At 37.7% G+C, this 13,083-nt stretch overlaps 1 protein-coding gene across 27 annotated transcripts in view; it reads right to left on the bottom strand.

The window, feature by feature from the left end:
* Positions 1-13,083, bottom strand: part of DLGAP2 (DLG associated protein 2) — a 459,301-nt gene that overhangs the window by 297,107 nt on the left and 149,111 nt on the right. The window lies entirely within an intron of this gene.

Genomic DNA, 13,083 nt, shown 5'->3' with positions numbered 1-13,083 from the left:
GAAGCCTACAGCCTGCTTTAGGTTTCCATTAATTGGCACTAAATTTGCTTTACAGCCTGTACTTTTTTTTTAAAATCTTCATTTGGTATGGCTAGAGATTGCTTTCATCTAATAAAGAATATTTTCCTGTTATCAAATCTGTGGTAATGCTAAATAAGTCATATCTTTTGTAAATGCTTACACATTTCAGTATGTGGATAACAGTAGTCTTGCTCTCCATTCCTTTTTTGTTCATTCATTACATTCGTCTTTCCTCTTCCATTACCCCTGCTTGAACAACAGCAAATTGCTCCTACAACCCACTTATTTGTGTGAAACTCAGCAATTACATGTCTAGTATTTTACACGATCTATCTGCACATTCTTTCAAAGACAGTATTTCTCTTTTAGACATTATACTGACTACAAACTGGACCTTTCACAACCAGAAAAGAAAATGTTTCAGTGTAATTGAATGTGTATATTTTTTGTGTATTTAGTTAATATGTTTAGGCATATAAAATCAGTTATGAACTAGTTTATCACAGATGCATTAGCTTCTCATTTCTCTCAATCAGAATATGATACATTCATAACTCCTTCTGCTCATGTTTCTAACCTCTAAGTATGGTTTATTTTCTGTCTCCTGCTGTTTACATCATCTGCTGACTTCATTAACATGCTGTTCACTTGCTTTCTTTAATACTATTAATGAAACTGTTAAATAAGGCTGAAACAGAGACTAATCATTATAGCAGCACATTGGACAACTGGAATATGTCATCAGCCAAGGTTTCCGCAGCAAGGTCTAAAAGTCCATTTATCATTCCTTTTAATTGGTTTCATTAAGTTATTTTTTCAATTGACTGATGTTTAATTGTGGCATTACCAGAAAGCCATTTGTGAAACCTTGGCATAAAAGATCTGACTGCTTATGTGCTTTTGTCTAAACCAAACCTACTGGAAAGTTTGTATTTGCTTCAGAATGGGTTTTAAACTACTTCTCCTTTCTATTTACCTCTTCATACTATTTCCTACCATAGTTTATCCTTACAGATTTGAGATCCTTGAATTAACTGCATGCAATTGACAAAACAATTAGGTTGCTTTAAGGCTGTGCAGAAGGGTATGTGATAACAAACAAATAATATTAAATAGAAGATAATATTATTTACATAAATAGACACACATAGTGAGAATATATATGAATCCAACACAGACACAAACAATTCCAAATACATTTCCAGCATAACTAAGGGAAGCATGAGAGGGTCTGTTAAACATAAAAAAGCATAAACATAGAAGGAAAAAAACCTATTTTACCTGCATAGTTACTGGTGACCTGCAAACACACTAACTGAGAATAAATTAGGCTAGAAGGAAGAAAGTAAGTAACAACCATGAGGAATGTGAGCCTTCAGATAAGTCTTCCAGTACATGTAGCCAAGGCAATGAACATAATGCCTTTAATACAAAGCTGGCTTGGTTCACAGAAGGAGTTGTCAAGTGGTTGCTTGAAAAGGCAGCCAGCCCTGATCTCAGACATGGTGGCCCTATCTGCCTTCCAGCTCTGTGAGCACACCAACAATTCTTAACCCCTAACTTTGTCTTTGAAATTACTGATTCACATTTTCTTTGTACTGAAAGTCTGGAATAAATACTGCTCAGTTTTGATGAACCTTAATTGCCTTATGAAATCTAAAATAAGAAAATGCAATTATTAATCTTCATTACTAATAAGACATGAGCTGCTGAATTTTTAAGTGTCAAACTTTTGGCCTCTAAAAAATTAGTTTTCAGTAAGTACACATGGGGGAAAGCTTCACAAGCAAGGGCACTCTTGAAGACTGGATTCTGGCACTGACCGAGGTCTTTGTTGAAAAGCTCAGGTTCACTCCTCCTGACATACAGCAACTACATCAGGGTCTGCTGCCTCCCCAGTAGTATCAACCAGACCCAGGAAAAATGGATATAATCTAGACTAAAATAACACACCCTGGACATTTTTTCTTCTTTTGGGGATAAAAACCACAGAAAACTCTCATGGCTTAGAAAGGGTTGAAAATATTTGAATCCAGAACTATTTTGAATCTGAGAAATGACAAAACTGTTAGAAAAGGACAATCAGGCATTTTTGTAATTGTAGTATTTTGAGTATATAGGTCATTTCATTTTGAGGTTTTCAGAAAAGACTTGAGGACATTCAAAAATTTCAGCATATATTTTTATACAAAAGCCCAGCTTCAATTAAAAAGACTATCAAAAGATTTGCTCATGGATATGTATTTGATTTCATGGAATGAAGCATTCTTGATCCTCCTAGGAGCATTCTCCTCCAAGTTTTTTCTCTTATCAGTGGAAGAAGGAGCTTTGGTGAAAGTTATTTAACCTTTATAGTGCATTATTTACATAGACTACTCCAAGAAAACTAACAGGGCTGTTACTCTAGGTACAATCTTTTTTATTTGGCTGAATAGTTCTTAGCCTTTTCAAAGCACATGACTCATTGTTTTCATCAGCCTATGATCATAATGATACAAAGAAAAGTCACAGTAATTATAGAGCAGTCTTCATAAGAGCTATATTTAATAAGCTATGCTCATCCCTGTTCTAACTCCACCAGCTTCTGTCAAAAGCAAGGATATATTTAACCGTTATGTGCTAGCTGGCATAGCTGCAATTATTATCCTTGAGAAAGCAGCAATGCTTTGGCCCTTTTAGAGGTTAAACCTTATTTTCTGTCTGCTAACAAACATACTGAAGAGTTGAAATAAATTGACAGTGCCATAAATGTTCACAGATTTCAAACAAAACATTCTTTCTGAAATCATGTCTATAAAAGGCTTAATTGTGTTTTTACCTTTTCAGTTTGACAACAAAAGCAGTGATGAAAGGTGAACATACATATATCTGTATGTATGCATGTGTTAGCATAAATACAAATATATTGGCAAGAAATATTAGAAGAGTATCATCAAAACCCTTTATTTTTCATTGGATTATTAGTTAAGTATAACTATTAACTTCAGAAGTCTTTAAAAAATGGAAAAAAAATCCAACTCTTTATCTAGAGGAGATCACAATGAATATATGAGACAGCAGGAGAATACAGTCTGATGAGTAGCACAAAGAAAAAATGAGAAAAAAGTTGCTCAGGATACATCTTAGTGCACAAACTGAGCATCAGATGTAATCTGCTGCCATCACCATGTGGTTTACATAAACATTCATCTATTATGAGGCCTCTGCAAATGCTATTTTGAATTATCACTGGAAATTTATTTCAAAATTATAAAATAATAATAATAATAATAATAATAATAATAATAATAATAATAATAATAACAACAACAATAACAATAAAAATAATAATAATAATAAAAAAACTCAGGCAACAGCACCAGCCTGGTTCTATTTCACCATTCAATTCAACCAAGGAAAAATAATTCAGACTACCTTGAATGAAGAATAGGCATATTATTGACTTCAAAGGGCTCACTAACAGTAGCATACAAATTCTGGCATCATTTCAGTCTCACTGGTTCTTGATAATTAAAAACACTGTTTACTTCACAATACATTTTTAATTAATCAACAAAATAATTTACATAGCTTCTTTCTTTGTCTGTTTGCTAGCACGTGTTCTGCCACACAAGTGTTTACTTCCTGCTGCCCTGAAGAGGAATCCTTGTGCTCACAGCAGAGGAATAATATGGCTCAGAGAATCAGATCTACAGAACCATCCCGCAATAACTGGTCATTCAGGATGGGAGGGATGAGGGGTGAAATTTCACATAAAATTATATGGGGGAGGGGGCAAAAATATAAGACTATAATAACAGAATTCATTAATATCAGGTAATATTAATAGAATTCAAAGAACCAAACACATTTTATGTTCATTCCAGAACTCCACACATTCTTCCTATTCTTAAAAAGAATAAGGTATAAAATCTTTCCATCTCATCTACTGCATACAAGATATCTATCTTCCCACACTGCCATCCAAGACAGCTCAGAATTCTGGTCTTATAAGCCTCAATATAAAATGTGCTGTTCTCTAAATTGAAACTTCAAATACATTGTGTTTATAGGCTGGCTCACAGTCACAGGGATCATATGTGCCTGTGAATGTATATGAGAGAGCATGAGACAAGACTACTGAACCTATTGGTTAATTTCTAATTAAAAGAGAAGACAGTGAAACACTGGGAAAATTCTGAAGCAACCTTGTATTGTGATATGCAGAAGAATGCAAGCTGCAGTTCATTGGTGTCTCCATAGAAACAAGACATATTGGGGGGTGTAAGACACTGCCAGAGGACTAAAAAAATTCAGCTTCAGCAGAAAACAGAAAATCACCTGAGGGATTTTTTTTTTTTAACCAGGAAAACAAAAATTAATTATTCATTTCCTATATGGGAAGCATCCATTTTTAGATTAGTTACTTAACATACATCAGGACTAATTTATGGAGTGGCTAATCCTGTGATTTTCTAATCCATAAAATCTGTACAAAACGCATCGTTACACTTCTAAGTATAATGCCAAAGAGGAATATAAGTAGGCTCTCAATGAATAATTGAAAGGTCTATTCAATGTGCTGTTAATTCTTGGTAACATTTTCACACTTGCTTTAGACAGTGCTTATGCATTCATATGAATATTGGCTCATAAGCAGAACCCCTTTTTGGCTTGTGCAAAAGGTGTCCCCAGGAGAATTAAAGGCAGTGGGGAGACATTACTTCAAGGCACTGTGCTGTAAACCTGCTCAGCATCCCTCCTACTTCAGATGAACAGAGACTCAAAGTGTGCAGCTGCAGCAACTATTTTTAAGAAGTTGAACCCACACACAGGATGAATTAAAAAAGGCTCATCTCCATATGCTAAACCTGAAGCTATAGGCAGAGATTTTTTCCTATGTGACCAAGGGACCTATGCCAGCTGATAGCTTCATAGGCTGGGCTACTGTTCCTTGATTTTATGCCCTGAACTGGCTACTGAAGCCTCAGGGACAGACATCCCACCTCAGAACCAACCCCAAGCCCCCTCAGCTCTTTTCCTAGAAACAGATATTCCTAATCTGTAGAGGTCCCCAGTACTGGAGGTATCTCTTACCTCCTAATCTACTGAAACAAAAAGGCTGTGGAAATTATCAGTTTCCTCACCAAGGTTTCTGCTCCATTTCCTCAGAAGAGAAGAAAGTCTGTCATGCTGCCCCCATGGCCTGGGGTACAGATGAGGCACTTCTGCTGCACAAGGGAACTGAAGTTGAGAATTGTCATTAACTCTTGTCTGGAGGTGCCTGCACTATTAGGAGCCTCTCTTAGGCCTCTATTAACACAGTGCATGTTAGATATCAAAAGAGAAAAGGTCCTTCTAGAATAACCAGGTGAGATGCTGAGCCATGATATCATGGTGATGATCCAACCCTTTGACAACTAACCACTTTAAGGAAGAGGAGGATTAAGGAAATGGATAACTATGAGACTCCCCAGCTGCAAACAAGACTTAAGGATTCTAAAAACATGCCTCAATAAGCGGGAAGGAAAAAAAAAAGGTTAAGGTGAAAATAGCTATTTAGGGCCTTTTTAGTGTGCATGTCACACATAACCAAATTCTGTACAAAGCACCCATGTTAGTCAAAAATCAGAGGTCTCACTGAAGACAAAGTATTATGCATATTTTTTACCATGATCCTCATAATACATATTCAGGTACTAGAGCTCTGCCAGAGGATGCAGACTCACTCTCTTGCTCTCTACAGACTTGCATCAAGATGCATCTAAGAACAGAGACAATCCTTCAACTAACAAAGCATGGCATCTTCCAGTCAATTTTCAAAACTGACACAAAATAGAATGGCAATAGAAGCGATTATGACATGTTTAAGTCCAGCTGAGCATTTTAGCATATGTGAAAGGATGGAAATTCAGAAAAATGTGAACTGATATGTATTCATTTACACTACAGTTTCTCCAATCTGTGCACCAGAGCTGAAAGCAGTGAACTTGCACGAAATCACTTATCTTTCACAAATGCAAAGTACTGCCTACACAGAAAAGGTTAAAACTGATGGGTACACATGGAAAAAGAGGTACAGAAGATGATGAAAGCTATTGTTTTTTCAAGGAGACTAAGAATTAAAAAGATATAATTATTTTTGGTCTTATAAAGACAGTAACGGCCCTGTAATTGAGTTTTCGACTTGGATAAACAGTAATACTATCCTATACCTTTGCTTTTATGTGCCATTCTTGTCCACATCATCAGTCTTAGTTGATATTAAGGCCATTTCTCACACAAGAAAAATCCACTCTAGGAATAAGAGATACCAACATAAACATCTTTTTCTGAAGGAAATAATATTAGGCTGTTCTTTAGGGAATCTCTTAAACTCTTCTATGTTGCACCTAAAGGAAAAGACAAACGAGTTGTGTAATCTCGAGTAGTCTACCTTCACATCCTTCACTGCAATCTCAGATTTGGGCTCCTGGATCCTTATAGACACTGATGTAAACTGAGGAAAGGATACAATAGTTTGAAGTCTCTTTTCCCCTTTCCTGTGCACTCTCTCCATTTCCCAAAGAAGGAAATGACGAAGGGAAATGACTGACATTTTTCACTATTGTGGCACTTATTAATAAAAGTCAGACTGAAGGGACAGCGAGAAATAACACTCAGAAAGGAAGGTGCACAATACCACTGATACACAGTTGCTGATGTATACACCATGACCATATATTACTGCAAGTTCAGATTAAATTAGATGGAATGGTGTCAACATATCTCAGGAGGAAATTAGCTATAGCTTATACAACAAAGTCTGTATTATCTGTCAATGCTTGACATTTATTTTTACAAATCATGATACTTTATAGGAGGCTATGCAAATACTCTGACTAAATGCTCTATTCTGCCGTTGTTTATAGGTGATACTAGATATAAAGCACATACCAGCATCATGCAATGATGGAACTTCAGCATGGTTTTGACATTAGTAATACATACTGAGTTTGCAGTAATGACTCTTATAACTTTGGTCCCAGGAGTATGTTAGACATATTGCAGCGGGGTCACAGATGGATGTTCCCAATTGCAGTTCCAGGAACAGTGAAATCAAAGATCTCTGCCAGATCTTCTGTCCCCATAGATGCACATAGACCCAAATTTTCCAGAGATTCAATTTATCTGGGTAGCCAAGGCTGCCTGAGTCAGCACAGGCTATATGAAATTTTAGGGCGATCACTAGAGAAAAACATATTGGCCATGCTGGCTGTCATAGAATTTTATCACACACAGTTATCAGATGTGGAGAAAAAATCAAGAATAACTGTTATGAAAGACTGAAGACTACTGCAGTGTGCCCATCATTCAGGTCAGTGGTTATGGCTATAGTGAAAGACTGGTGAGTAATGTGTTTAATTTCATACTTTGCCAAAGGCCTCTTTGGGGACATGGAGGAACTGACAGAGTCTCTGCTTAATTCTCAAAGTAAGGATAATGATCTTTTCTCACTTCAGAGATGTGCTCAGATGACTGAGGCAAGTTGCTGTAGTGTGCAACAGGTTCACATTACTTTGCTTCTACATGTATGTATACATACAAACATATGTGCCTATATTTTCTTCAGTGAATGACATCAAGGACAAAGTCAATATAGATAAAAATTGCAAGTTCACTTGCTTTCCTAAAATTTGCAGGTAAAACATCATACTTAGAATGAGAAAGGATTTTGTAAATATAAAAGCTTTAAAATCTATTTCTTGAATCCATCCAAGACAACCTAGTGCAATATTCTTCCCTAGTTATTTTACACTTTGGCATATACAATATTCATTGTGAGCATATTTGAGTGAGGTTTTTTTTTGGGTTTTGAACATTATATATATGTAATGCAAGTTCCTTTAAACAACTTTACTGCTTTCCATAACTAAAATAAAATAAAGCAGAAAAGGAACGCATTCATTTTCCTGCCAGAGCTGCATTTATCCCTAAGCACTTTGAGCAAGGCACAGCGATGCACAATATGTTGCACAGTAATTCTGCCTGAGTCAAGCTCCTGATATTAAAGAATAACCATGCATCCAAGAGACAGTCAGCCTTAGGCACAGACAGATTGACACAGCGTGGTGCAACATTTTTGTCCAGAATCTGGAAATGCCTGCTTGTGAAAGTTTGGCAAGAGTAAGTCTGCACCATATGCATCTCCTTGTAAGTTTAATTGTCTGTATGCAAGCTATTAGTCTACCTTCAGGAGATACTTTCCTTAACACCTTCTTCCTTCATTGCAGTGTTGTGGTTAAATGAATATTATAATGTCAAATAAATAAAAGACAACCCATGGTAGTTTGAGACTTTTGACCAAGCTTGAAGCCAGAGCTAATGAATAAGAGTAATCAATCCATCAATAAGTGTTTGGTTCTAAATCAGGATTGGTATTCTACAGGCAGAACTGCTTAAGGCAAAGGTTTCTTTAGCGTGCACCACAGCTCTCCAACAACTTAATCTCCTGCCATCACTGCGCCTTAGTGCAGACCTCATTCACTTGTATTCCTCATTGCTATCTCTTCACACTAGTAAATATTGGAGCTATGCTTGATGAAAAAGGGATATTTTTAAAATACCTATTAAAAAGTTGCACAGTGGTCAGTCCCACTGAAATGGCATGATAGATCTGCAGCAATATCCAAGATTTCTTTGAATTTGAATGCTGATTATCTAGTTAGTAGCAATAATCAAAAGAGTCTTATATGGATAAATGAACATACCTACAAAGAAAAGACATTACTGAAAATAGGCACAATGTATTTTATATTTCCACCTTGCATTTCAGTGCCACAGCATAATGAACCATTGTGAATAGCATGGTGATGGCTTCTTTAGAAGGCATATCTATGTGTCTGCTAAAAAGAATAAGCACTCCATACAGTGTCCTGTGTGAGTCTACTCGGATAATTTAACTGTATTACAAACTGCACAGACTATACATATCACTTGCATGTATTTTCTACATTATTGCCCTCAGCATAGTCCCAAGGTAACAGAAGGGCTTGGCTTTTGTGTGTGTGTCTAACTGCTTTTGGTATTATAGTTTTCTTGGATATTTACTTTAGACTTGGTTTCATAAAAATCCTCATTTAAATAACCTCACTGTTCATTCTCATGTCTACAAGGCTACATGAGGCTACAAGTAAACTTTTGAGGACTTATACTGGTGTCACTGCCAGAAGACATCTGAAAAATATGCAACTGCGTGGTTCTACCATTGCCATGGGACCTCTTTGAAGATGTGAGCCAACATGCTCTCTGTAGATGCACTGTACAGGAAGGAATTCAGCATTGGTATCACGTTGAAGTCAAAGTGACATGGAATGTCATCTACACCAATATGTAGAGGAGCAATCCACGTTCAAGAACATGGCCAAACCTCCACTTTGAAAGGAGCTGTGCTGCCTGGTGCTCCCTTCCAGGGGGGCTCCTGGAGGACAAGATGCGGCACAGTGCAGGCACTGCAGGCAGTCACACGGGCTCTCTGCCAGTGAGGCATTTCTCCCAGCCTGAGAGGTGCTCCCCACGAGCAACAGGGGCTGCTCCCCCCTCTTAGCACTAGGGGAAAAATCCCATCCCCTCCTGGTGGGCTGAGGTGAGGGCACAGGGACACACAGGCTGCTCTGCTGCCCATTTGCTCTGATTTCTGCGGTGCTGCATGCCGTACAACCGCTCATGGGTTGGATCATATCCAAGATGGACAAAAAGAAGGTGTGAACCTTATTGCTTGTACAAATATATTTTATCCTACATTTAAATGGTTTTGAAATAGTTGATTCACACTGTCAAACTTGAGGACTTTTCTCTAAAATAATACTTAAGAAAGCATTTACATTAACTGAAGCACTATTAAATTTATCTGAATATAGTTATTTTGGAATACTTCACAAGAAACTGAGGTTTTTCCCTTAGAAATTTTCATTGCAGGCAGGCAGTCACACGGGCTCTCTGCCAGTGAGGCATTTCTCCCAGCCTGAGAGGTGCTCCCCACGAGCAACAGGGGCTGCTCCCCCCTCTTAGCACTAGGGGAAAAATCCCATCCCCTCCTGGTGGGCTGAGGTGAGGGCACAGGGACACACAGGCTGCTCTGCTGCCCATTTGCTCTGATTTCTGCGGTGCTGCATGCCGTACAACCGCTCATGGGTTGGATCATATCCAAGATGGACAAAAAGAAGGTGTGAACCTTATTGCTTGTACAAATATATTTTATCCTACATTTAAATGGTTTTGAAATAGTTGATTCACACTGTCAAACTTGAGGACTTTTCTCTAAAATAATACTTAAGAAAGCATTTACATTAACTGAAGCACTATTAAATTTATCTGAATATAGTTATTTTGGAATACTTCACAAGAAACTGAGGTTTTTCCCTTAGAAATTTTCATTGACACTTTTAAAAATAAGTGTAATACAGTCTCCAAAAGAGACAGAATACAATAGATTAGGTTTTAAACAGAAGAAATTTTGGACAATATTTAAATTTCAGATCAAAGTGTCAATTTTTTAGGTAGGTCTGCCCTACATTCCATCCTTCTCATGAGAAAAGGTAGGATGCCGCTGTCCAAAAGCTTACATAATTTAATTTTCTGGTGATTCCCCTACACACCCTACCTGCATCCCATTCTTATGAGCCATGGCTTTTTAAACTACAGCTCCATACACAATCAGATAAATTACAAACTTCCTTTTTTAAACATTCCAAGGAAAAAAGCACCGTACAGGCTGCGGGTGCCCAGGCCTGGCAGCAGCAGCGGCTCCGTGAGGGGAGCTGGGGCTGCCACAGCCGGGCACAGCCGGTTCCAGCCGCACACAGCCGGTTCCAGCTGGTTAAAGCCGGGCACAGCCGGTTCCAACCGGATCCAACCACCCACCGCAGGGCGTGTCTCAGGGACCGTGTGTGTAAGGAAGGGCAAAAACGTTGCACAAATGGTGGTGAGGAAAAGGTTTGTGAGTTGGAACTTCAAAAAACCCCCAAACCAACCCTGTGGTCATGAAGGTGAGAGCAGAGAGGACGAGGGGCTCCAGGCACCAAAGCAGGAATTCCCCAGCAGTCCATGGAGAGGGCTGTGGTGCAGCAGCCACAGTGCAGCCTGTGAAGAACCCACACATAGGCAAGCTGGTCATGAAGGACCCATGGAAGGACACATCAGGAAAGATGTGCATTGAGGAGCTGCAGAGAGGAGTTTTTATGGATGGACTCCTGCCCCTATTCCCCACAGCTTTGGGTGGCAAAGGCCAAGGAGTCAGGTATAAAGGAATAAAGTTGAGCCTGGGAAGGAGAGGGCAGGGGAAAGGAGTTATTTTCATTTTTTGTTGCTTCTCACTATCCAATTTTAAATTAGCAATACAATAAGTTAATTTCCCTGGGCTGAGTCTGTTTTGCCCATGATGATAATTGGTAAGTGGTAAATGGTAAATTCCTGTTTTATCTCATTCTATAAACTATTTCCTATCTCATCCTGCTGAAGGAATGGAATGAGAGGTGTGGTCTGGAAGTTGACCAAGGTCAACCCCATCACAAGGACTGAAATCAGAAATACACACTCTTTCCAGATATTAAATCATCACATCAGATATTTTGTTAATGAAATAAAAAGCACTGCTTTGAGTAAATATAGACGTAAGCCACAGTTGTAAAGGTTTGTATTTATGGCTAACATTACAGGTTAACAGATGAATGTTTAGCAGTTTTTTATAGCAACAATATTCCAAAAAATTATTAAATAACTCAGTGCTGCTCCTTTCTCTTGCTACAGGCTGAAAGCAGGGAAAGCCTTCATCTGCTTGAGGTTGTCTAGCAAAATTTTCATACCATAGAGAGAAATGGATTCCAACATTTTGCATAGACAACTTATTACAGTATTGCAAGAGACACGTTTAACTCCTGCCATACATCAGTGGCAAGTGAAAGAAAGACTGCCTGAGCAGAGCACATGGCAAACAGGCCGTTTTATGCGAATAAGCCATCTAGTTCAAACTAAGTCAGGGAAATCAAATCAACTCTCCAGAATAAGGTTTAGTTACAGAGGGGTAAACTTGGAATAATTTAAACTTGTGCCTTAGTGATTCAAGAGATAGTCTGCTTCATATAAACACCAAATCACTGATTCCTTCAACAGACCAGATCTCCCATTCTACGAGATGTTATATAAACATGTTCTTATTAACCCACATGAATCAACATTGTCTTGCTAAAAATAAAGATCTTTGAACTCTCAGTTCAGATTTATGCTAAGTTCTTGGGCAAGGAGCTTACACTTTTTTCCTTCCTCAAAAGCATATGCTGCTTATATCTTACTACCCACATTAGACCTGTCTTTTGTTCTTTTAATATACTTAGATCTTTGTTTAATGTTACCATTACTAATGAAACATCACTTTTTGTTTTATTCTTGTTCTAACTGAGAGAAAAGAAAGCTATTAAAAAGTCCTCAGAAAAAGTCTCCAGCTGATGCAAGATTGCTATAATTCTGATTTGTCCAGGTTTCTTTTAATGCATAAAATATGTGAGGAAAACCAAGTCAGATTTGGAGAATGTATTTTAAAACTTTCACTGAGCATTCTCATTAATGTTGTGTGGACCCTAGTTTTGAACTTTTGAAAAAAAGCTAACAGGTTCTCTTGACATCTTAATTTACTCCATAGCCTCATGAATATATTTTTTAATAGATACTTCTCACAAGTCAGTTTAACTTTAACTAGCAATGGGTTGAGTAGAAAGAACCACATTTATGACTTCTAGGTGGATGTCAGGGTGAGTTTACATCCAGTTTTGTCCACTAATAAGTATTTCATTAATTTGAATGAGATGACCCATATACTTTTGCTAAAAACAAATGAAAATCACGCAAACTTAATTTTGAAACCAATCTGTAAAATATTCAGTTGGATGTCTGAGTCTATTGATTTTTTAGGTTTAGGAAACATTTGGTAGATCCCTATTTCCCTTTACTTGGGCATATTGTTATTTTATTCCTCTCTTATCCCATACAATTTCTCTATAGAAGTGTCCTTCATTCAAAGGGGACAGCTGCTTGCACAGTAATCACACT

This window comes from Passer domesticus, chromosome 3 (assembly GCF_036417665.1).
Source record: "Passer domesticus isolate bPasDom1 chromosome 3, bPasDom1.hap1, whole genome shotgun sequence".
In the NCBI taxonomy this organism is placed as follows: Eukaryota; Metazoa; Chordata; class Aves; order Passeriformes; family Passeridae; genus Passer; species Passer domesticus.
This window is presented reverse-complemented; position numbering and strand designations above follow the sequence as displayed.